Raw genomic sequence first — 27,273 nt, 5'->3', positions numbered from 1 at the left:
GCACATGCAAATATTATTCAAATTGGTATCCTTTATTTATTTGGTGATGTATTTTCTTTTCTTCTTCATTTATTTATTTATTTATTTATTTATTTATTTATTACATTTTTATACCACCCAATAGCCGAAACTCTCTGGGCGGTTCACAAAAATTAAAATCATGAAGAGCATAAAAACAACCAACCGTCTAAAAACACAAATACAAAATACAATATAAAAAGCTCAACCCGGGTAAAACCACACAGCAGAAATTGATACAGGTTAAAATATGGAATTAAAACAGCAACGTTTAAAATTTAAGTTAATAGGTGTTAAAATACTGAGAAAATAAAAAGGTCTTCAGCTGGCGATGCAAGGAATAGAGTGTAGGCACCAGCCGAACCTCTCTGGGGAGCTCGTTCCACAGCCAGGGTGCCACAGCAGAGAAAGCCCTCCTTTTCTTTTCCTTTTTCCTTTTTGGCACTCTGGAAGTGGCCACCCCACCTAAATTTGTGATCTTTATGTGCACACAATGCCTATAGGGAAATGGAGAAAACGATTGAAAACAGATGCAGATTTGCCTCTTCTGTGTTGCCCTTTTCAGAAGTTACTCAGACGTAGAACGTACATGTCGAGACGGGACAGAGCTGCCAGCCCCACTCCCGGCATCATCCCCCTCCCCACTGGCCCTGATAGCCCCATCTTTCCCCCGGTCATCTGTAGAGGGGTGCCTATGTGTGAGCAAGTGTTCACGCATAGGTTCCCCTGTGCAGGTGTTCAGTGCAAACATCTGTACATTGGGGATAGAGACAGTGGCACATGTGGTACTTGGAGCACAGCAAGCAGCATTTCCCCGCTGTTCCCCTTATCCATGTGCATCTTCTATGCATGAGCACCTTCTAAAAAGGGGTGAAGCCAGAGCCCCCTCTGAACATTCTGATGTTATGAAAACCCTCTGCTCCTTGTAGAGTCCCATTTGTTGGTTTGATCAAACAGCTTTGTAATCATAGTTTTGTTTGTTTGTTTGTTTGTTTGTTTGTTTTTAACTAGGGATGCAACTGTGTGTTAGGCTGCAATTCCATTGGTGGAATTTAGTTTGGAGCAAGAATGCATTGGAGTGAGCTGCAAGTATGGAATAAGACACATCTGTACATAGCTAAAGAATTTAGAAAGTGGAAGAAAGACATTTATCAATCGATCAAGTAGTGAAATGTACTATATATATAGTACATTTTAATGCAAATAATGCAAATTTGCATTAAAATGAGGGAACTTATGAAAATGGCTATAGATATTCCACAGCAAACATTTATTTCAAATGTCTCAGACATAACTGCTACTTATGCATGCAAGTTGCACAGATATATATATATATATATATATATTTCATGCATGTTCAATTAAGGGAGAAAATGTTTAATTGTGAAATCTACTTTGATCACTCTTAAGATTGTTCCATGTTTCTCATTGTAACTAAGATTACTGTTTGATTTGCATGACACTGTAACCACCCAGGCATTTATATTTCAGCTAGTGTCGGGGAAGAAATGAATGACTTTTTATACTATGGGGAATGCCTTTTTTAAAAGTGTAATTTCAGCTAGGGGGAAAAAACCCTGCTAATTTGCTTTGTGTGATCTCATTACTACCCAGATTTGTCTCCCCCCACCATACTTTGATCAAATCTTACACACAGTTCAAGAGACCTCCCAGGATATGTTAAACTGGGAGATGTTGCTGCCCTTATTTGGACTTATTGAATTTAGATGTCTTGATAGACTGAAAGGATTAAAAAGTTCCAAACCTGAAACATTTAGCCACGTGAACTTCTTTTCACTTATATTATTCAAAGATGAATGAATCATCTTTACTGTGAATTTGGTAATTATTTCCTTATACTCTTGAACCGGAGTGTGAATGGGAGATACATCTCTTTCATTTTTCCATTGCTGTTCCCAGGCCTCACTCATCTATGCTGCAGCAGATCTCCAGGGCCTCATCCCAATGGGCACAATTTACAGAAATGAAGGGGGAAAGCCTTAAAGCAGGAAGCAAATCCAATGGGGCTTTTAACAAAGTTATCAGTTTTGCATTTAAATCACTAAACATGTGATACAGAAAAGTGCCTACATGAATTTAAAGGCTATTACAGAAGCACTCCCAAAAATGTTATATTTACATGGCAACCAGCTTATTATATTTACATGAACATCTGTTGCAGGTTCACTAAAACCCTAAAAGCAGATGGACACGAAATAAAAAACTAGTAATTAACAAAGCTATATGTTGATTAAATCAGCATGTGGTTAATTTTAATGATGGCTGATCTTTAGTGGGGTTTGCAAGCAAATCTCTGAGCTGATGTGTTGATTGGTCACAAAAGGGAGAGAGAGAGAGAGAGAGAGAGAGAGAGAGAAGCAAATGTTACTTGTTCTTGTATGATTAGAACATTTTTTTTCTGTAAAGGTCCAAGTCTGCTCCCCTTGAAGTTAATAGTAGCAAGTAATTAATTGATGAATGCACTATGGTTATGGCCATCATTGCTTTACAACTTGTGTCCTTTAATGTAGATATTCACTTCAATAGGAGTTCATTTAACCAGCAGGAAGGCATGTTGTGTGTTTGCATCTTCAGTAGATATTTGAATGCCTGAGGGTTTTTCTGATTTGGAAAGCATATGACTTTCAAACATTTGTGTTCCACTGTTGGCTAATTTAGTAGGCTCTAGGTCATGAGGCTACAAGAAGTAGTACTAATTTGTAGTACTTCCAAGTAGTTCCAATTTGGAAGGCTTTAAAGGGGAATTAGATACATTCCTGGAGAAGGCATCATCATCATCACATCATCATCATCATCCTGAGTGCTATGTGCCACCTTCAGTATCAGAGGCAGTAAGCATATCAGAGGCAGTTGCTGAGGAACCTGGGTAGGAGGGTGCTATTGCACCCATGCCCTGCTTGTGGGTTGACAGCTGGTTGGCCACTGTGTGAACAGAGTGCTGGACTAGATGGCTCCTCTTATGTTCTTAGGTTAAAGGAGAGCCTCACGCTAATTTTTATAGCTGAATTAGAAATGTACAATATGTAATTAAGATGCCTTTGTACAAACAGCTGGCCAACTAGTTATTTCAGATATGGAAGAACAATAGGGGAAAACTTTATTATGCCTAAACAATACCTGCTGTCTAAACCTTAAAAAGCTTCTAACCATATTGGAATCTGCCAAAATTCCCTAAAATCAATGGTCATGACCCAATGTGGAGCTAGGTGTGCTTATTGATGTACTTCTGGCTTAATTCAGAACGAAAATGTTTCGGACCATGTTCTACTACAAACGTGGATCCATTGTATTTTTACATAGCTCTTCTTCCCCAACTGTTTAGAAGTTTCGCTACTCAGATTTCTTTCTTTCATATGAGAGTCTTGCTGTCTCTCCCACTCATCCCTTTATCTTGCTGTTTCTCTCCACTCCCAGCCTCTAACCTTGCCATTTCTCCTCCATGCCTATTTCTCCCCCTCATAGCCTCCAGCCTTGGTCTTTCTCCCATTTCCCCCTCCCTCCTTCCCATTCCCTAGCCTCACTCCTTCGCTTGCTGTTTCTTTCTCCTTCCAGCCCCTAGCCTTGATCTTTATCTCTCCCTTCCCAGCCCTTTTTTCTCATTCTTCACACACACACAGGCCCCATTCACAAGACACCTTAAACCATGGCTTTAACCACAGTGGCTAAGCCAGAAAGCCAGGCTGTGTTCAGAAGACACTTTAAACCACAGCGTTAACCACGGCGAATAAAGCAAAAAGCTTTATTCACCATGGTTAAAGCCATGGTTTAAGGTGTCTTCTGAATGGTCCCACATACATACACATGCAGCACGTTCCTGGGCAGGGGCTGTGATAGTGGAACAGAAGGTAGGAGTGTCAGGTGAGTAATGGAGTACCTAAGCCTGGGGTCAAGGTAGGAAAAACTTTTCCTTTCCTTTGAGACTGGGGAAGGGGATGTGTGTGTCAGAATAAGCAGAGCAATCCTACATAGGCCTACTTAGTAGTAATTGCCACTGAGTTCCATGTAAGCAGGCATAGGATTTCAACCTTAAATGGCTATTCTGTTATACTTCCATGGGGTCAAATATATGGATTAGCTTTGGAGTTCAAAACCCTTCCTCTGCTTGTTCTCAGCTTCATGAGTGAATTTCTTGTCTTTTGACTAGTCAGGCCCCCCTACGGCAGCCATTATGTGACTAGCATTATCCTCCATGGGAGACATTGTGTGGTACCCACAGGAGCTTCTCAAATTCCCAAATGTGCCCATGGATCCGAAAAGGTTGGTGACTCCTGCTCCAGGGAGTGTTGACCAATGTTTCGAAGATGAAGGTAATCATTCCAGGTAAGTCATGTGAAGTTGTCAATGTCACAATAAGGGAAGTGATGCCATAAAACATCTGATAAAATACTCTTAAGAAATGTACTATGTTTGTACATTCGGTATGTGTGTGTTTTCTCTTGCTCCTATGTATGTGTGTATCTTAACCCTTACTCCAAATACAGTTTTGCTAGACTTCATGATGCTTCTTAAATATAATGCTCTTCTACATTAGTGCTGTTCAATTCCCAGGATCTTCTACTACTCTGTGTAAGATTCCACGTCATGGAATTTGATGCTAAGCAACAAAGCACACGCAGAAGGGAAGTGCACAGGTGCATTGCAGCAACATGCGTGAATTACAACCACAACCTGCTGTGCATTGTAATTTTACCCTCCCCGCCACCCAGCCTCAGAAAAATTCTTGTGGATGCCCATGTGTATTGTTTAATAAAATAATGATGAACCTATGTGACTCAGGCCCAGTTCCTTCTATTTGATTAAGTCAATATTTTTAATCTGCTTTATCAAAATGGTCCATGCAGCTAAGAAAGTTTTAGAATTAAATACATGAAAATACTGTGATCGTAACACAATACATAATATACTGTATATAACCAGTACAAAGATGCAACAGCATCCCGCAAGTGCTGATCCAACACATATGCAAAACAGGTATAGGTAGGGTATTCAGCTGTTCAAAAATCAGAGAGAGGAGACAGCTGAGAAGCTATGTAAATTCAGTTAACAAGAGCAGCACTGGGTATTTTGAGCTTTTCTGCATGACACTGTTAATCTATTTTCAGTTTCATTGCAGAATGGAGTTCCAACCACTACATGAAGAGTGTTTTCTTTTCTGCTTTCCCACTACATAACTCTAGGTGGTGCTGTGGTATAGCAGTATAATACACAAGTGAAAAGGGGATTTCTTTTGCTTATACAAACCAATATCTTCTATTTAAAAAAAACCTTGCCAAAAGTGCTTTTTAGACACAGTAACATAACTGGAGGATCACAACACCATCTAAAGAACCTGTAAACAACCATGAGTAGGGAACGATGAGCGCCTGAGAAATGCCTTATTTAGAAAAGCCCTATGACCTTCTGAAAATAACTGTATTTACTGTAGCATTACTTTCCTAGTTAAAACAATTGGCAATCTTAGATCTTGGCAAACATGAACAGGATCCAAAGAGCCATGAATACCTTCCTTGCTCAGATATAGAGGATTTTAAATGCCCCTTCCCCACCACATACAAGCGGCATTTCTCTATGTGTTCCCCAGGGCAGGACACACTATGGCACCTCCCCTTGGAATACAAAGGATGTTTTTCACCTTCCCCTGTGTGTAAGCATTTTTTCCCCACACATGGATGTATGAGTGTAGCACAGCCTTCCCTATTCTAGTGCTCTCCAGCTGTGTTGGACTACACACTCCACCATCCCCTAGCTAGCTGGCAAAGGATAATGGGGGTTGTAGTCCAAGACAGCTGGAGGGCACCCATTAAGGAAGGATGCTGTCAAGGATTTCACAGTACCAAGCTCTACAATTTTGTTGTAGTAAATTCTATAAGAAATGACATTTGATGGCAAGTTTAAAATGTCATCTTCCAAATGAAGAACATGACAAGAGTGGCCTCATCCATAGGCAGAAGTTCAGTTCCAATTAAAGTGAATATATTGGTTTTAAAAACAAACAAACCCAACATGTTAAATGTAAAGCTCAGAGATAAGAAACCCTGCCATATGCTACAGCACCTCTTTATACTCATTCAGTGATTACAAGGATCAACGAAACAGTGTTAGAAATAATTTCGGTTCATAGGGATGCCACTGCGGAGATTAGATTAATTAAACTGATAAATCCCTAGCACAAATCAAAAACATTTGACAACGAGGGAGAGAAACCAAGGGAGAGGCAGGAAGCGTTGCCAAGAAGCTTCCACCGGTCCAGGATGATTGGCAAGCCTACAGCATTCAAGAAAGCGGCAACAGACAAGCATGGCAGGTAAGTGCAGGAGCAAGAATGTGATTTGTATTGTGAAATTGGCACTGAAAAAGCAAAAGGGACTTATCACTGCGAAAGCAGGTCTTCTGTGTTTCCCATAGTGGAGCTCTTTCTTTTCCCTCTCATGGTTATAATGCTACCAAGTGCCATGCAATGAATTTGAGTGGATCCCTGGTTTCTAGACAGCGTTTAAAAAGAGGGAGAAAGGTAGCAATAGGGCAATTGTCCAATCCGTCCAAGAATTTCTTCTAAGCTAGACTTGAAGGGAAATGTATCTTGGTTTAAGAAGATGAAATACATCAACCTCCCTCCTGCCAATTGCTGTGGTCACATTTGTCTTGATTCTGCTTCCATGGGTGCTCAGCAAGTTCCCTTTTTGGTTGCTTTTGCTTTGGACTCCCTCGGCTGGGTAGGAAGAGCAGAGAAAAGCACTGCTATTGTTACATACATATTCTTAAAGATCCCATGAGAAATTTCACACACAGGCTTTCATGGAGTGTAAGAAGCAGGTGATGTATGAATCCCATGGTTACTTACCAACATTACAAGGTCTATGAACATCACATGCTGGTCCCCTTACTAGTGCTGCTAAAGACAACATTTACAAATAACAGGCTACTCATATGCTTAGCTCAAAATCTTGGTTTTAATCATTTGCAGAGATTTAATCTTACATTCTTGTAAAAAGAGACCTACTCAATCAGTCTAATCTAATCTAACATACTTTCCCCCCTTCTACAGTGGTCAAACATATGTCCATGGGAAGCCCATAAAGAGGACACATGGGTAACAGACCTTTCCCCACTGTAGTTTTTCAGCAACTGGTATTCAGAAATATGCTGCCTCTGATCCTGGTGGTACCATATAGCCATCATGATTAGTAGGCATTAATAGCTTTATCCCCCATGAATTTGTCTAAACCCTTTTAAAGCTATCTAAGATGTTGACAATCGCTACATCTTGTGGTAGAGGAAGCTTGTAATTCATGGCCATAATTCAAGGGGAGGAAGTCTCACACATCTCTACCCTTATGTCATAAGTTACAGGACAACATTACTTTACATTGACTACAAGTGTCACCAAACACTCTTTCAAATATTTTTTGGGAAATGGCAGTGTTCAAGTTGTAGCTTGAATGCTCCAAGGTTCTATCATATATAAGAAATATTAATCAATGGAAAGAAAGTCTTGCCACAATGAACTTCATCACATTTAAATAACCCATTAATTGTTAACTGGAACCCTCCTTCATTCAGGGCTCCTTCACAGGACCTTTTGACCCCATAGTAGACCAGGCTGAATTTCTCCACACACTGCTGTGAGACAAAAGGTTTATGTAAACCTGGACAGTGCTATTAGATGTGTGATGACTTCATCCTGGATTGGCTATTTTCACTAAGGATTGGGCTCAAAGGCTCGATGTGAAACCTCAGAGATGTGCAAGGGAGGGAACATATATCTAAGTTCTTTGCAACGGTCTATTATTCTTAGGTTACTTACCATTGCAACAGTGCCATCAAGGTAGGCTGAGTTTATTGTTTAGTCAAGGTCCCTATTGTGAGGTTCATGACAAAGCAGGGCTTCGATCCTCAGACTTCCACTAAGGCCTTAGCTAGACCTAAGGTTTATCCTGGGATTGTTCCGGGATCATCCCTGTTCATGTAAATGACACACAGGATATCCCGGGAGCAGCCAGGGACGACCCCAGGATGATCCCGGGAGCAGGCAGGGACGACCCCAGGATGATCCCAGGATAAACCTTAGGTCTAGCTAAGGCCTAGATGTAGTTGGCAAGATCATTCACACATTCAAAAGAAGCAGAATTAAGAGTCACACAGCAGCAAGGCCCTGCAAGGGAAGAACCAGGTGGGCAGCCCAAAGTTTGTTTACATAGACGCAAGACAAAGTGAGGCCAAAATCAGAAAGTAGTTTTGATGTTGTGGGAGCAAGCTAGTGGAAATGGCACATCATTACAGCACGATGAAATAACGGTGAAAACAAGAGCCAGTGTGGTGTAGTGGCTAAAGTGTTGGACTGGGAGTTGGGAGATCTGAGTTCTAGTCCCCCCTTGGCCATGGAAGCTCACTGGGTGAATTTGGGCCAGTCACAGACTCTCAGCCCAACCTACCTCACAGGGTTGTTGTTGTGAGGATAAAATGGAGCGGAGGAGAAGGATTATGTACGCCGCCTTGGGTTGCTTGGAGGAAAAAAGGTGGGATATAAATGCAATAAAATAATAAATAAATAAATAAATGTGAAAAATAGGAAAGAGGGTTAAACCCAACTTCATTGGATTTAGGTATTCTCTCTTGCAATGGGAATATCTCTTGCTCTCCTCCCCATGCAGCCCCCATCCCCAAATCTGCTTCAGAGGGCAAACAGGGGGAAGAGAAAATCTATTCCGCCAGTGCTTTCTGTTCCACTGGTGGATGACCAGCATTGTATCTAGCCCAGAAGCAGGAATCAGTCAAATAAAAGTTGAGGACAATTTTTCTGGCTTCTCAGTAGTAAGCGGCAGTTACTGCAGCCGAAACTCTCCCCACGGCCTGAGTTCAATCCCAGCAGAAGCTGGTTCTCAGGCAGCCGGTTCAGGTCGACTCATCCTTCCATCCTTCTGAGGTCGGTAAAATGAGTACCCAGCTAGCTGGGGCAAAGGTAACTGCGACTGGGGAAGGCAATGGCAAACCACCCCACTACAAAGTGTGCCAAGAAAACGTCAGCGAAAGCAGCCGTCCCTCTAGGAGTCAATAATTACTCGAGTGCTTGCACGAGAGGTTCCTTTCCTTTCCTTCCTCTTGTTAAGCCAATTCCTATTTCCTGGGAAGGACCAAGACAAAAGGAAGAAGTACCAAGTGAAATAGAGAGAATGAAAGGAAGGGACATTGAAATGGCAGCTCCTTAAGTGCTTTTAAAATATTTCCTTTGGTGCTAATAATAATGAAGGGTAATAGTATGAACTACTGAAAACATGGCTTACAGCACATACTTTTATACTATTCCTTGCAACATCTGGTTGAAAGGATTAGAGACAAAGAAATCAGACTAGCCAGACCATTGCTCTCATCTGAATAGAGCACTGTCTATTTTCCTGAGTAATGAGAGGCAATTCTATGAGAAAAATTAAACCTGAGGGCAAATAATTCAAGCCGTAGCTGGTAGGCAGGAAGCAGGAAGGCAAATATTAAAAAAATATTAAAAAGTGTAGCAAATGCTGAAGGGAACCCAGGTCTGGAGAAGACAGCAAATTAGACATGAAATTGCAATGCAATTTGGCAGCATAAAAGGTCAATGCAATTTGAGACTGCATATGCCAAGAATTCCTGTCACAGACCAGGGAGGTTATGGCCTATTACCAATTTTGCATACTTAAAAGGCCTGGCCACTTCAATAAGCTTTGTCAAAATAAAACCCATTTGAAATGTCTGGTTGTTTAACCAATCCATCCACAAACCTTGTTGACTTCCACTTTTTCATCCAAAACAGCTTTATTCAGACAACTCTTTTACTCACCAGTAGCTGAGGGATCATTGCGTTCAGTGGTAGTGGAAATTACCTTCTAGATCAGCCATCTAAACATAACACAAATTCAGAACAGGATTTATTAGAAGACAGGAAAATCTTATTTTCCGATTCTGCACAGCAGAAATATTTTAGAAAGATGACACCATGGGCCCAATTTGGAGTGTCTCTGGTTAACATTTTGGCAGTTTCATCATTATTTAATTAGATATATTGATACACTAATGTTTCCTCTAAGTTTCTGGTCATTTCTGGTCATCTCTTTATCCCATACCTTGCAAATGGTTCCTATTCCTTCTCCTTTTCATGCATACATATTTTTTAGACAATATAATATTTTCAATCCGATTACCCATGCTACCTTCTTCAATTCTCCTACCATTTACATGCCAAGAAGGCAAAAAAGTCCCCATGGTTTCTGTTAGATCATGACCAGGTTCTTCACAATAACAGCAGAAAATAAAGGGTGCATCTTGGCAATGATGTAGGAAAAAATGTGAAAGGATTTGGCAAAGATGTAGTTTTTTAATATTTAATATTTCACAGATGGTTACTAACATAGAGATGTCAGTACTTCAAGATGTCTTTTTCCAATTTCTGTTCTGGCACCTAGTCCTTTTAAGTACAGAATTTGTATTTATCACAATCGCGAAAGCTCTTCCCTTTTGAAATGTGTCGATTCCGCACTTGTTTTTACATCTAAAATGACATATCTCAACTGTTCATTATTGCCTCACGTAACTAAATCTTCAGTGTCAAGGAAGTTAACATCACTTCAGCACAGACATCCACTAGCAATTTTCTTTGAAGGAAGCATGAATTTATTTGGCCTGACCTAATCATTGAACTAAATAGGTTTTCTTTAAACTGTCTGACAAAGCAGGCTTCTACTTGTTTACTTTTCTCATGTATTGGAGTTAATGGCCTAATATTTTGAGCTCCTGAACTGGCGAGTGAAGGCTACTTTACACTAGATATTATTTATTTTCCAGAATGAAGATTATCCTTGTGTATAGAAAGGCAGGTAACCATCATGTGAAGAATACACAAGTGTGTGAAGAATGCATGACTTTGCCTTGCCTCCTTCTGAAGGTGAAGGTGACATTATGCATTGGACAGCTGGCCCAAGTGCAACAAAGTGACCACTGCCTTGATAAGGAATACTGAAGAGGTTGAGAGGAAACATGACAGAATTCTCAGTTCATATGCTTTGCCTCTTCCACATTAAAGGGACTTATGAGGATACCTTACCCAAGGGCAGAGATGGACAAATTGAGCAGTTTCAGTTTCACTCTGTGACCTGGTTCACACAGCAACAGCTTTGTGTTGTCAGCCTTGTTTGTTTCACGGTGGCTTGTCATGACATCTGGACCTGGTGGAATCTCCTTAAAGTGGCTTGTTAACCATACACAAGCCACCATGCTTGTTGTTGGGTAATTAAGGGTGGCTTGTTTTCAGAGTGGCCTGCCATGACATGCAACCCCAACCTGATGGCTTCTGCATGACTTGCCGGGAAGGGCTAAGGAGTCACTTGGAAAAACTGACCAAAAACTGGTCACCCCTCACTAATGATATCCCCTCTCTATTAGGTCTTGAAGTGACACTAGTCAATTTACTCTTCCACTTTGTCACCTCCCTATACAGAGACATTCCCCCCCCTTCAGAAGTTTTACACATATTTAACATTTCTCCCCCACCCCCAGGCACACTTTTGGGGAGATTCATGCAAATTTAACTTCTTTTTCTAACTTTCAGAGAAATTTGTGCAAATTTACTGCACTTTAGCAAATTTGTGCAATCCTTCCCCCTCCCCCCAAAATAAAGTTCAATTTGCATAAAAATCTCCCCAAAGGCTTTTTAAAAATTGATTTATACTCATTAGTGGAGTAGGCTGTTGAGGTTGTGCCATAAAGGCCCATGGGATACAAGCTGGGGGCCAGCAGGAGGACTAAGGGGGAAACAAGCCATGGCAAGTCACAGAATTCCTGATCATCTGCCAAAAATAATGTGGGTTAGCAAGCAAACTTCCCACCCACCATAGCTTATTTTCAGGGTGGCTAATTGGGGCCTATCGACCCAGTTCCTGATTTTTCCAACCTTCCAATGTTTATTTCATTCCATATTTGCATCAGTTTGTGCATCCTTTTAAAAGTCCACACAAACATTTGTATGCATTTTGGGGTGCAGTTTTCTTAATATGCAGATTTTGTAGACAATTTTGCCCAGTATTCACATCTTTGCAGGTTATTTCCTCTAATACAGTTTTGTGTGTATTTCATTAATTCTAATACATACATATTTGTTCACACAACTGTTAATTTATTTCATTTAATTTTTTTTATTACATTTTTATGCTGCCCAATATCCAAGGCTCTCTGGACAGTTCACAATTAAAACCATAAAATACCACAGCTCAAACCATAATACAAAGCTTTAAAAGTTTAAAAATATCACATAAATCCATCATCAGTTACAGCCTATGGAAAACCTGCGTGAAAAGATGTGTTTTCAGGAGGCGTTTAAAGCAGGTCACATTTTCCACCCTTCTGAACTGCACGAGGGAGGGCTTTTCAGATGATGGTGCCACTACAGAGAAGTGCAAAGAACTGTATTGCAATATGTGGGAAATTGTGAATATGAAATATAATTGTAGTTTGGTTTGCATATTGGTTCAAGCAATGCAAATTAGGCAAATTAAGTTCACATTGAAATTCATTTCTCCCCATCTCTATCCAAGGCCCCCAAAACCTGTATTTTTCCATAGTGAAACACAGGGAGTGAATGTGGTGTATGCACTACCTAAACTCTGTGTTCAGTCACAACAAACATTACTTGTATGGTGAGTGCAAATCGAAGCAAGTTATGATCCAAGGCTGTAACTGTGTGCTTGTGTTTCACCAGTATAAGTGTACAACTAAGTTGGCAAGAATGATTTGTGGGACATACCCTAAGATTGTCAATTCAATATTATGATTATGAAGAACTGTGAAAACGATGGTTAAAAATATCCTGAAAGATAACTACAGATGATAGCGATCCTTGATGTAGTTTGAGGCTGAAGAGATATTTCAAGTAGGGGTGTGCACGGACCCCCCGCTCCGCTTCTCTTCCAGATCTGCGATTTGCGGATCGGCCCACTCCGCCCTGCCCCCACTCCGCCTATGTCCGCTCCGCTCCGCTCGGAGCTCCGGATCGGAGCTCCGTTTCCCCCCCCATAGGCTTGCATTAAGCTTAAAAAGTATACAACTTTTTTTCTGTGAAAGTTAGAAACCTCAAGTTTGGCACCATGACACCTCATGGGGGTATACACACGCACGCCAAGACTCAAGGCAATCCCATCATCCCCTGATTTTTGGGGAATTAATGAAAATTGGGCACCCCATTCACACCCCTTTCCATAGCTCCGTCAATTTGCACGTTAAAAATCTCAAACTCACCATCATGATAGCTTGTCCAGGGATACATAAGCACGCCAAGACTCAAGGCAGTCCCATCATCCCCTGATTTTTGGGGAATTTATGAAAATCGGGCACCCCATTCACACCCCTTTCCATAGCTCCATCAATTTGCACGTTAAAAATCTCAAACTCACCACCATGAAAGCTTATCCAGGGATACACGCACGCCAAGACTCAAGGCAGTCCCATCATCCCCTGATTTTTGGCGGGGCTTAAACCTGCAGACATCTCAATGGGGGCATTTCAAAGGAAATCCCAACATGCCATGAATTGGGGAGTACAGATAAACCTATGAAATCTTCTTCCACACTTGAAAAATGGATTTGGAACTTCCAAAAGTCTAACTTGAGCGCAGGAAGGACTTCTCCCCTGAGTCAAAGCCAGACACACACAACATCCCTGCGAGGCGGGCAGGGGAGGAGGGAGGGAAGGCAGGCAGGCAGCAGACATTTCTGGGGGCATAAGGAAGTGAGCCAAGGATAAGCCAGTAATGCATATAAAATGGAATAAATAAATAAATAAATAAATAAACAAAGGAGGGGTGGAATTAAAAGCAGCAGTGTTGCTGAATAAACAACAAGAAGAACTTTTTTAAAAAGGCTATATCTGTCTTTTACCAGTAATAGGGGGACGTGCCCGGGAGAGGGGGAAGCAGCTGCCAATTTGACTGGTCCTAGTGACCAGTCTTTTAAGAAGCAAGGCTGTCAGTTCAACTCATGAAAGACATTGCTCCACCACTAAGAAGTAAACGCTCACTTCAACTCATGATAGGCATTGCTCCACCGGGTTACTCTCTTTGGAGGGCTGTGATAGCCCCCCAAGTACAGGAGAGAGTGGGGGCACGTCCACATGGCATGCCCTGGGGGAGCTCATCCCCTTGCACCGCATCTTTTCGGTTGTTCCCCAAAGTTAGGGTGGGTAGCAGTGCTGTGTTTCTATCTCTTATTATTGGCTTAGTATATGATTTCAGGTTGTGTTTGTGCATTTGGTGGGGCTACTGTTTTAAAAAAACACTGGGAAAAGTCCGTTCAGACTAAGAAAGAGAAGTTTCCCAGAATCCCAAGTTACCCATTTTGCCTATCCCCTCCTCCAACTTTGGGATCATGTGATCATGACCGGGAGTTGACTCTGCCCCTCAGCCCTTCGAAAAAGGTATTTCCCGCCGGTTTTTTAAAAAATTCTAGCGCGCGACCCGCACCACGCAGAGAGCTGAGAGTAGTCTCAAAATGACCACCATCCACGACTCTCTGAGCACAAGAATTTTCACAATGATAGCTTCAAAAACAACACAGTTATCCCCCTTTCTTTTCTGCAATGCAATCCTATGGGCGAAATGTTTCAAGATGGCGATCGGACCAGACCGCGGAAACCGGAGTGCTCCGAAAATGGGCGCTTCTCTTCGCCTTGCTTCTAGGGGTCCGCGGTCCGCTTCTACTCCGCCTATGGGCAAGGCGGAGCAGGCCAATTCGCTCCTGCTTCTGCGCTTCTAATCGGAGCGGAGCACATGCCTAATTTCAAGTGAAATTCTCTCGCCTTGAAGAATTCTCATCAGAATCTGATCCCATAATTTTATTTTGTATGAATATTGTAATTAAAATGTTTAAATCTTGGAAGCTGTTGAAAATATAGGAGCCTATAAAATAAATGAAAAATAATTCATGTTATGGAATTCAGTCTAACTAATCAAGAGAGAACTTTTCCAGTAGATAAAAAGTATCTGTGAGAAACGCAGGTGACCTTAACTTCCTTTGATCCTTATTCACCGCTTGAATCCTGAACTGCAACATTCCAATGCAGTGCTGAAGGAAAGAAAATGTATGCACACTGTATTCTGTTTTACCTGTATAATAACATCAGCCCTGTCCAGACTGAGCTGAAGCATTTAAATGCAAATTCCACATGGTATTTTATTAACAGGGGGAAATCCTTTTTTTCTACAGGTCGCCCATTCAAATTCAGGTGAGCACCTTTACAACATCACCATCATAATTAGTACCCTTTCTGTCAGTCTCATCTTAGAGGCCACGGATTAATGGGTATGGAGGACAAACTACACTTCCATTTCTAGATAATAAAATACTGAAAGGTATTCATAGGGCCACATGAGGAAATTTGCCCCCAGAGCCATTGGCACTGCACTTGTCTTTGCAGATAATTAGAGTTGTTCATTTTTTGTGGTCTGTCAACCAGGTGTCTTTTAGGAGCATGAAATTGGTTGAATTTAAATGCACATCTGGTTTCCACAGTGTCGTAGAGAACAATTTATGGCTTTATTTTACTCATGGTAGGGTTGCTTAGGAAAGGCTTTCCTGGAGAATTGTGTGTTTTGTTTTGTTTTTGTGGAAGGAGAAGGAAGTGACTCCACAGGCAAAACATCATTTCAGGCATGGAGCATAATATGAATGGTAATAGGGACACAAGCAGGGAAAGGAAAAAGAAACAAACAGTAGAGATGCTTCAAAAGTTTCCTCCTCCCAACTTTCCCTTGATTTTGGTGATAGAAACTGGACAAGCATGCAGGCACAACATCAATAGAGAAGTGAACAAAATATTTTTGATAAACCCATTAACCATGATCCCATCAGGGATCTACACTACTGCTTTATAATGGTTGATAATGGTGTTGACAACTGTTGTGGCCTAGGACACATTCCATATATCCTTTTCAAACCGCTTTCAAAATATTTATATCCTGTTTGGAATATAGCTCTGGCACTGATTTATCAAAGTGCATGCACGTGTGTGTGTGTGTGTGTGTGTGCGCACGCACGCGCACGCACACACACAAATGATATGACAGAACTGAAAGTTGCAACATGCTCAAAATAAGAAATAAATTTTAGAAATTCTCTGAAGCCCACCTCAAACATTAGCTCAGACAGGGAACATAACCGCATGCAAAGGGTACAGAGCCAAGTATGCTGACCTCACTTTCAATGTCTCTGTGTATTCTGGCCTACACTCTCAGTTCCTAACTTTGCTGGGTTGAGTGCCAAGGTCTAAAGAAGGCTTTTAAAAATCACATAAAGAGCTACATGCGACATGTTTAACACAATGGGTAATTTGATTCTATGAATGTGACTTCTAGCTGACGTATGTTTTTGAGATATTAGATTCCAATAAGAGAGTTCATGTAAGAGACATCTTCAGGCCATCTTCCTACAGGATGACCATTAAATGACTGACATAAAGCCCATACATCAGTCTCTTTGGGGGAATACAAAGTTAGTCAAGAGTTACAAGATGCGGGTGACTTGATGGTCAAAACTGCAAAACTGAGATGTTAGAGAGTTATAAAACTCCAAATCAACTAAAATTTAACACATTAAACACCTGATTTGCTATTTTAACCTAAAAATGTTTCCAGGAATAGCCAATATATCAACTGTAACTCACCAATGGTGACCATCCAGGAGTCCAACTGACTAGCAGCTGCATTTTTGAAACTTACAATTTAAATTTAAATTTTCAACTTTTAATTTGGGTTACCATGATATGTGTTTTAATCATTCATATATATAATCTTTATTATTACTTTAAGATTCATGTACAGAATTTCTGTGTTTAATCACACATAACCTTATTTCAATTTGTGAACCATTGTATTTTATTCCTTTGTACTCAGTTTGACTCAGGAAATTCTTTGGAGAAATACCAGTATTCTGGTAATCAAAGCCAGACTGAGAACCTTTCGCAGGAGGAATGCCAGTAATTATTTTTGGAATCCTCACCTCTCACCAAATAATTAAATGTCATTATAACTTTTTTTTAATCAAATACTGTCAGATAACAAGTATAAATGTTAACTATCAGATAAAGGCCATAGCTAGACCTAAGGTTTATCCCAAGATTGTCCTGGGGTCAAATCTGTTCATCTAAGTGCCAAACAGGGCATCCAGCGCTCAGGCAGGGACGAACCCGGGATGATCCTGGAATAAACCTTAGGTCTAGCTACAGCCATAGTTATCTATCTGTATGCCACCCTGAGATATTATTGATATAGGGTGGGATATAAATGTTTTTAATAAATAAATATAGGCAAATATTATACATATAATTTCCAACAATCACAGAGGCTTGGTTCACACAATTGCAGGGTAGTTAATAAGCCACCGTGGCTTGTTGACCATGTTAACCATGGCTTGTTAACCACTCTGCACATGTTGGTTGCATGCCAGCTGGTTGCAACTCACTGAAGTGTGTAATTCATTTGTCATTTGAACCCAATGAATGTGGTTTGTTGGGGTGGGTAAGAAACTAATTAGTACCCATGGGCTGTTGTAGTGTTGTAGCCGCACTGGGTTTCAATAACATAAAAAGCCACACCAGTGAAGATAGATATACAAGTCCAGCCAGCACATACAACCCAGGCTTGGACGATCACAGGGGTAGGGGAATGGCATTGTGGCTTCTCCCCCCACCCTTGTGCATGCTACACACATACCCATTATTTATATAACTGCCCGTGCCACAGCACGGGTTGGCATATAATCTGAAGCTGGTGCATGGCATGGCAGGGGTGGCTTTGTACCCTCTCTACAACCCACGATTTGTAAGAGTGGTTGTAACGTGGGTATGAAGCAATCCGTGCTGCATTGCATCACTTGCTGGGTTCAGATGACATGCCAACCCATGCTGCAGCATGGGCAAGTATATAAATGATGGGTGCAAGGGCAGGGAGAGAAGTCACAATGGCTTCTTCCCCCCCCCACACACACACACAATCATCTGAATGCCAACACATAGTGCTGAACGAGCCTCAGTGCCTTTTTAATCATCCTGCGATTGTGCAAACCAGCCACATTCTAACATATTAACTATCAAATATTGTGTAATATCGACACAGGGAAAATATGAGTCTGCAGTGTGATGCAGTGGTTGGAAATGCTAATGCAGTTCTAGGGTGCATGAATAGGATTTGCTAGATCATGTGAATAAATGGTACCACTCTATTCTGCCATCCTCAGACTTCACCTGATCTACTATGTCCAGTTCTGGATACTGCAATTGAAAGATATCAACAAAGTGTTCAGTGGGACTTGTCAAATATGATTACAGATCTAGACACCAAGCCTAATAAGGAAAAGTTGAAGGGGAAGAGTATGGATTGGAGTGAAAGTCTTGGGTTCAGTTCTGGGGATTGCATGAAAAAAACCCTGGAATGTCCCCCTTTCGGGGTCTGTTGCTTGATCTTCTCTCCTAGCTGTTGAATGACCATATGGTCTCTTTTACAGAGGACACTCTTCCATCTGGAGAGCTGCCAGAGGACTGTTGAGTATTTTGAAGGCATCCTCTATTTGAAGGGCTTTCTTGTACAAGCATTATAAAGATAAAGAACCATCCGAATCATTAACAGGAAGAGCTAAACCTTGAAATTTTCATCAACAGCACCTGGACAGCAGATTGAGGAAGGCACAGAGATCACCTGGTCACAATCTTTCACACTATGGTGAGATGTACTGTATTGCTAGTTAAATTATAATTATTATTTATAAATTTGCATATGTATACATATTAGTGTATACAAATTTTTATCAAAATCTTTCTCTTCTTTTTTGATGATGCATTTCCTCATCATCAAAAAAAATGTTCTCCCTTTAGCAGTTCAGCTAAATGTTCTCCCTTTAGCAGTTCAGCTAGGACGATATAAGAGATAACCAGTTAAAGATAGAGTATGTGGATGTAATGCAGTCTCTATTGAAGACTTAATTCATGTTTTGCTTGAATGTCCTATGTATAACGATCTCAGAAATATTTACATTTCTCCCTTGCTAAAATCGCTGAAGGGCTCCTCATCACATGTTAAAGTCTGTCATTTGTTATCAGACGCAAAAAAAAATTGTTTCTTTTAGAGTGTCGAAATTTTTAGCTAAGTCTATGCAGATACGTTCTTCACAATGCATGAAGGGTTTGGGTAGTGACCCCTTTTATGATGCTCAATTATTTTTATTGTAAACTGTTCTCTTTTATAACTTGTGTATAATGGCTAACTGCTTGTAACACAATAAACTGACTCTGACTCTTTTTTTATTCATAACTGGCCACCTCTCCTATCCACCCCTGGACAGCCTTCCAAGGTAGCAAGAATTCCACTATAAGTCTCAGGGGGAAACATAGCACTTCAGAAATAAAGTGCTGTTTTTACTTTTGTGAAAACCTTTCCTTAGACCATTTAGACCACTGAACTGTGGTGGAATGCACAATAAGCAGTTTAGATCGGTAGATTGATAAGCCCCACCTTGCCAAGTTCTCCAAACATCAGAGTAAACACACATCCATTATATGCCACATGTCTAGTAAATAAAAATAAAATTGAATTTGTTTCTTTTGGGCTGCCTGCCTTAAGTAAGAGGTGAAAAGATATCTGACGGAAATCGATCCAGATATCAAGTATGAAATTAACAGCAAACAAAAAACATTCTTATTTGACACCATCTAGTTGAACTTGAACAACAACAACAACAATCTTTCATGAAGTTGCCATTATATTTGTCTTTGTTCTAACCAAACTGCAGTGTCAAATAATGAGGATGTTAAAATGATGCTATGCTTATTTCAACAAGGCAAGGAGCTCTTAAAAGAATCCCAGAAGACAATGGTTTCTCTTTGATGTGCAATAGGTCGGAACTGACAGACCTTTTGTTTCTAAGCTTTTCATAATGAGCTGGAAATTCAAGAATCCCACCCCATTGCTATTTAGCTGAGAAAAGGAAACAACCCCTTGCTTCATTTCCTGGTGGTGCACCTTTGATTACCAGAGAGATTTGTTCCTTACTTTGCACTCTGATGAATTTAATTATTAGTTGTTGCCAAAATTATATTAGGAATCTGACCATTAAAAATTCCTTTTAACATAGCGCTGAGCACTTAATGGCACTTAAAAAAGCAAATGAAGCTGCATTACAAGAAGGAACTAATCAGAAGGCCAGAAAAGTCCCAGTCATCTGGAGTAGTTAGATTCATTTAATAGCATATATGATTTAATTTTAAAACTGCTAAATTGAAATATTGGTGAGGATGTTACACAAATCAAATGCAGACTAGGGAATTAAAAAGTTGCGTCTTGTAGCCTAAAGTTGTGGATTTAGTTAATCTTCACAAAATCAAAATGTTTCTGGAAGAGTCCTAGTGTTGTGCCATTAAAAACATTGATGATATAGTGCTAAATAGAAAAAAAATATCAAGTGTGTTAAATTAAGGTCCAGTTTCACACAATCCTTAGAAATTCAGACCTGTGTGAGTGAAATATGGCCAAGAAGACGGTGTGCTTATTCCATTCTGCTTTCTAAAACTGCATGACCAATGGGTTGATTTGATTCCTTACACACCTACCAAGGAACATTCTACAGATGCTCTGAAAATCCTTCCCTCCCATCCCATACAGATGCTAAAAAGAAAAAAAATGCCTCTATTTGCACCATTATTGCTATTTTCCAGGCTTCTGGCTTGCAGTTAGAGTATGGGCCTCATGACTGGGCTAGCAAGTCCTTCAGAATACTGAGAATGAGCACAGGAGAGCATTGGGATGTCTCACCTCCTTGCAACCATTTCCAGTTTCCTCTCTTGGGACCTGCATCTTACGTCTTCCCTGACCACCTTGTCATCCTGGATTAACAGATTGCTAACAAGCCGCCACTGATCACAGTCTCTTTAACATGGGTTTGACCTGGGACAGAAGATCCCACAAGCACTGCTCCCCTTTCTGAAGAAGTAGTAGTAGTAGTAGTAGTTTGTGTCCAGATCAGCTCCCTGAGGCGATCTCCTCACTCTGCTAAATGGTAGGGCTGGTACTGAATTGTGTGCAATTACCTGAATTGTGTGAAATTACTAGCTCAAGCTCTTCCTCTGGGATTGGGTGTGCACTGAAGCAAGTCAGACAGTGGTCCTGCTCGCAGGCAGATAACCTTTCTTAGAATGTTATCTCCATACTCATGTATGGAGAGATTTCTCCACATCAACTGAAAACAAAACAGTTGTGAAAACGAAAAGCAAATATTATTGTTTTTTGGAATTGTGGCTATATTTTTGGCCTACAAACACTAGAGCTGTTAAGATCAACAATATCCTCTCAATATTGCACCAGGAGAAACAAAGCAAGAAACAAGCAATCAAACCAAAGACCCAGTATATAAAGAAAAACAAATAGATCAGTGTCTGGATCAGCATCTGAAAGGCTTTCCAGAGCCACTTTTGCTCTATTGAGGATTTCAGGTAAAACCTTCTTCTCAGGCCTGAACAGTTGGGTAGCAACATGCCCTAATTTACAAAGGGTAGCCCTCTATTTGAAGGACTATCAGAGGACAGCCCTCTATTTGAAGTCGTCCTCTATTTGAAGTCATCCTTGTGTGGCGCAGAGTGGTAAGAGCAGTTACTGCAGCCGAAACTCTCCACACAGCCTTAGTTCGATCCCAGAGGAAGCTGGTTCTCAGGCAGCCGGCTCAGGTTGACTCAGCCTTCCATCCTTCCGAGGTCGGTAAAATGAGTACCCAGCTGGCTGGGGGACAGGTAACTGTGACTGGGGAAGGCAATGGCAAACCACCCCACTACAAAGTCTGCCAAGAAAACGTCAGCGAAAGCAGGCATCCCTCTAGGAGTCAGCAATGACTCAAGTGCTTTGATGAGAGGTTCCTTTCCTTCCCTCTATTTGAAGGGCTGTCCCTTCTAAGTCTAGTTTAAATTAGTACTAAGCTGAAAATTTCGACCATTCCATTTCTGGCATTTTGTAGGGGGTGAGGGGAAAATGCAAACATGGGCAAAAGAGGCTGGGAGAGGTAAGAAATTCATAGAATTTATCCCTTTGGGAGAGGGACAGGTGTTCCACATACCTTTCTTTTTTAATGGAGCCAGTAAATGAGGGGTCTTTCTTTTTATTTTTTTGAAACACCCCTTGCATTTTTCAGGATCCCAGTAGTGCTTACTGGATGCTTATTGGAGGAGGTGAGGTCACATGATCTCCAAAAGGCATTCACTAAGAACTGCTGGGCTCATCCAAATGCTGGAGGAAGGGATTTGGGTGCTTTTTTAAAAAATAAAAAACTAATAGGAAGAAAGGCTCTCAGCAACCAGCTATACCTGAAAAAGGTATGTGAAAATCCTGTCCCCCTCCCCAAGCAGAAAATTCTCTGAATTTTCCACCCTCCCTGCAAAAGGCAAAAACCAAAATCTTTTGCAGGGAGAGAGAAGGTTCCTGAAAATAGGGGGTAGGTTTCAGCCCAGGAGCAGTTTAAAATTCAAGAGCCATAAGAATAGAGAGCTTAGAGAGGCCTTGAAGTTGTCTATCAACAGTGCCTAGACAGAAGACTCAGGAGGCACCATATGAGTCACCTGGTCAAAGTCTTTCTCTTTATGGTGAGATGTGTGGCATTTCTAATGATACTGATGATTTCTGAATGTGCATCAGAGCATGCACATTTTATGCAAATTGGTGTCTTCCTTTGTTTTCTTTTTGGTGGTGCTTTTCTTGTCTTTTTTATGTTTGGTGACGCATAAGTGGCCATCCCTATGGCACAAACAAATTGAATTCATGTACCCAAACTACATAAGTATTGGACATCAGTGACGAGAGGACTCTCTTGCATTTAGGGAGGGCAGGAAATAACCAATCGTAGTTTTCACAGGATAAAGAAGAATTCACAAATGGTGGCATTCTATTTGGAATTCCATGCCACATTATGAACTCAAAACTCTCTGAATTCAGGAAATATGTATACCAGTCCCAGCTAGGCAGTCCTCCATCCCAGTTTCCACACATACATACACAGAAGTCTCATCTTTGTGAAGGGAGACAGGTTTGCTCGAAACAGGAGATGGCTTTTAAGCATCATCCTTAACTAGTGATTTACTTAATGCATAACAATCACCAAGGGCATTTTTGCTCCTTTGGGAAAAGCACTTCCACATTGACCTTATGGTTGGGCACTATGGACTTCCATGTGAACTACATAAGGGTGCCATGTGGTTTCTAAGAACCAGATGTGCTAAATCACCAATAGGCAGTAAAAGTCCTTTAAAATATTTTTAAACTAGCCAGGACTATGCCTTTGCCTTATGAGAGTGACATTTTTGAGAAGGGAGACAGGCGTAAGACCAGAACTGGTTGTGGGGTTTCCCCCCCTTTGGTTGGCTGGTTCCTATTTCTTTTGATAATTGATATCCCTAATTGAATGTTATCTATCAATTAATTTCTGGCATGAGATTTCAGGATAATATTCCTATGCCAATTTCTCATTTGTGGCTCTGTGTGATGGTCTCGTATGCCAGTTCTGAAATGACTGCAGCCATTCAAAATCAGTTGTAGTGATCCAGGAATGATTTTAGAGAGGAGGAGGAGGAGGAGAAGGAGGCAGGAGAGTCTGAGTATGGGTTTAAACAGGAGCCCAGTTTTTGCTACATCTGGTCCCAGGAAGTTAGCCAGAAGGAACCTGAGGGCAGATGAAGAATTATCTGATGAGGAAGAAGCAGACTTGGCTGGGAATTTGGGAAATCTGTTTTCAGCACGGTCTTTCCCTGAGGAGTTCCAGGGGTTCACAGACCGCTCAATAGAAACTGGGGCATCATCCTCCAGGCCTGCTGCATTTCCCCGCCAAAACCCTGTCAATCCCCAGTGGCAGCCAGTGATGACATCATACTCGCTTTCCAATAACCCTTCAAAGTCTGCTCTAAAAGAGGTCTAATTCAGCTTTAAGAAAAATAAAAGCAGATTTGATTCTTGAATCCATCACCCCTTCATACTGCTGCCTCACTGACTGGTCTTTATTCCATGTGTATACTCTCCTCACTCCCACTATTCAGTAGGAGCCTCCAGTGAGGTAAGTGCTGAAACATCTAACACTTAGAGAATTGGGAGGGGAGGGGGTAACAATATAATTTCCTGAAGATTCCTTTTGTGTGGTGCTTTATTGACATGTAATGTGTAGTTGTGTGTATTGTTAAAAACTTCTGCCAAAAAAATACATGGTCCAATTCCAAAAAAAATTTTTTTAAAAAAATGCCATCCATAAACTTAATTTATTTAACAATTGCAATTTTTTCCGTGCTTTTATGATCTCCTAAAGTGACTCACATCAGTAAAAGAAGAGAGAGTCAAACATTGCCATCAGGTTACAGCCTAAAATGGCAAGACACACAATGGAAGGGGAGTGGAAGCAAAAGGAAGAGGAAGGAGATCAGTCAGTCAAGGCCAGAATAAACTGGAAAGCTGTATGTGGTCATTTAAATGCACTTTGAACCAGGCTGATCTTCCTTTGCTGGTGTTTGCTTGAATAGCAATTGGTGACTCTTGCTCCTTGGGCCTATGGTTGAGGCCAAACTGTTCTTTCCCCTTCATGTCTGCAATCCCCAGGCAATAGACAGTTGGAGTCAAGTGTTCTTTCTGGAAGACCTGCCCTTTCTCTGGCTGGTAGATGTGCCAGGTCTCCCCCTTGGCTTGTTGTCATTCCTGGGAAACTGGGGACAAGCCTCTTAGTAGCCCTGGGTCTCCTGTCTGAGAGCACAGACCTTTGGCTCTGCAGTCCCAAGGCACAATTTGAATTCAGAAGGAGTGTGTTGCAGATATAAAAGCAAGCATAACCAATGGAATGACAAGAGATGGGGCTTCTTAAAGTGACTAAACATTCGTCCCTGTATAGACACTTTTGAGATGCCGACAGGCCTCTTGAAGGCTTGGGAAATGCAAAACAGTGTGGAGGACTAAATGACACATGTTATTTCAAAATAACCCAGCAAATCTTTGGCTGCTGGTTGCTAGCATCCCTATAGCATTCTCTTTAAAATTCTTCTGGAACATACAATATGTGTTTCAATTACAATACCTCATTACAGCATCCAGCTTACATCTCAACCATCCAATTTTTCAATTAAACACTTGCATGCAAAATGACCTTCATGCCTGTCTCTCTCAAAGTGCCCAGCCATAACAGCATGAATGGCAAGCTCAAACTAGTCCAACTCCAGGCCAGCTCCCAGTCCAATTATAAAAGGAGATAGAGGGAGGGAGGGAGATTTGTAAGGCCGAGCTGCTGAATGCAGAAATGATGGTGTGACCTCATAAAACCTATTGGGGGCATGATGATGATGATGAAGAAGAAGGAGAAGGAGAAGGAGAAGGAGAAGGAGAAGGAGAAGAAGAAGAATGGTACAGCTGTAAATGGACCCAACAAAATAATTCAAACGAGCAAACTAGGGCATACTAAATATGTTATTGCAAGTTACTACTACAGAAAACAAAATGACATATATATCTCAACCAACAAGTATTCCTTTGGAGTCTAGAGCGGCTAGTTGTTAACAATGGGAAGTGTCATCCTTTCATTCAAAATGCTGATCTCCACTGAGGGATATTGCAACTGTAATATTTTGACATATTGAAATGAACAGCTCCATTGACTGTTCACAGCTGGTTTTCATGTGATTGTGTTATGTCCTGGGACCCATTTGGTTTTTTAATTTGGTTTTCCTCGAGACAGAAAAAATTTAAAACAACATCACGTGTTTTATTTTCAACATCAAGTGATGACGAAAATGCGAGGACTTCGCACAGCAGGTATTGTTGAAACATTTAGGGTGCATTTGTAAAGCTTCATAGTTTGCACTTGTATAAATCAAATAGAAAACAACAAGATAAAAGGCCATATAAATAATATGACAACAGTACATAGATGGCAAGATAAAATTAGCAATGAAAACAAAGCCACTAGGGGTTAAAAATGAAAAGCCTGTGGAAAGCTAATGGCATGGCTGGGGGTATCTACACACTTTCTGAAAGCCTGGGAAGTGTGCTTTCCTGCCCCCTCCCACCCATTAGCTTTCCTGTGCCTCTCCCCCCCCTCACCCATCCAGGCCTGAAAGAGCCTCTTAATGCCCCGATGGGCACTGTGGAGAGTAGGAGAAGGGTTTTTATTTTCTACTCTAATGGCAGCCACCATTACAGTAGAAGGGGGAAACCCTTCTTCTCCTCCCACAGTGCCCATTGGGGCCTGAAAGGGCCCCTCAACACAAGCAGTAAGAGGCCCTTTCAGGAAAAGCCTTAGGGCCTTTAAGATTGGTGGGGTGGGAAGGACTCCCACAATTACCCCAAGTCTGGGGAAATTGCCATTTTTCCACATGCCCAACCAGACCTGTCAATAAACCAGACCTGTCAATTCCATATGCCCAACCAGACCATTGTCAATAAAGCAACCATGGTGGGCCACCAGGGTCCAAGAGGGTTGAGTGTGGGGCATCCGGCAAGCTCACAGGCACTGGCAGATTTTCGACCCATCCCTAACCGGTGGCAAATTACTTTAGCACCAGCAAGATGGGTTCCACATTGCTCTTACTCAGTCCAAGTTAGAGCCAAATGCTTAAAGAGATTTATTCCCAAGTTAAGTATGCATTGGACTGCAGCTACAATGATGTCCGAATGACTATACTCAAATCCAGTCAGTTGGAGATTGCTGTGTTACTGCAACATTAACAGGTGAGCAAAGTGCTTTGCCAATTATGCACAGCAACACTTCTACAAATTTCCCATTGGAGATGGTTCAAAGACCAAGGCATTCCCCTGTGTCAAGGCATTCCAATGCAATAGACCAAATGCAAGGAGAAGTTGGAATTGCCCTGTAAACAAGAGGCAAGTCGGAGCTTGCTATATAGAAAACAAGGGGAAATTGGCTCCTTTTTGTTCTCATGCTGCCGAATATTGGTGGCAAATTCAGGGGGGAAGACTGGAAGGCTGCATTTGGCCCATGGGCGGTGTATTGCCCACTTCTGCTTTCAAGGTTGAAACCAGCATTTGAAATGGGCCCAAAAGAAAGCTGGCAAGTAATCAAGGCTGGCCCTACTATTAAGCAACAGGAAGCAGGTGCAGCAGGCATCGCGGCCTGGGAAGAGTGGAGAATTGTTCCACCCTCCCCACCGAAAGGGCCTGCCACTGCTTGGCTGGTCACTCTGTCCCTCCCACTGCCACCACCTCCC

This window comes from Elgaria multicarinata, chromosome 1 (genome assembly GCF_023053635.1).
Source record: "Elgaria multicarinata webbii isolate HBS135686 ecotype San Diego chromosome 1, rElgMul1.1.pri, whole genome shotgun sequence".
Taxonomy (NCBI): Eukaryota; Metazoa; Chordata; class Lepidosauria; order Squamata; family Anguidae; genus Elgaria; species Elgaria multicarinata.
The sequence above is the reverse complement of the archived record's forward strand: the minus strand, read 5'-3'. Positions refer to the sequence as shown.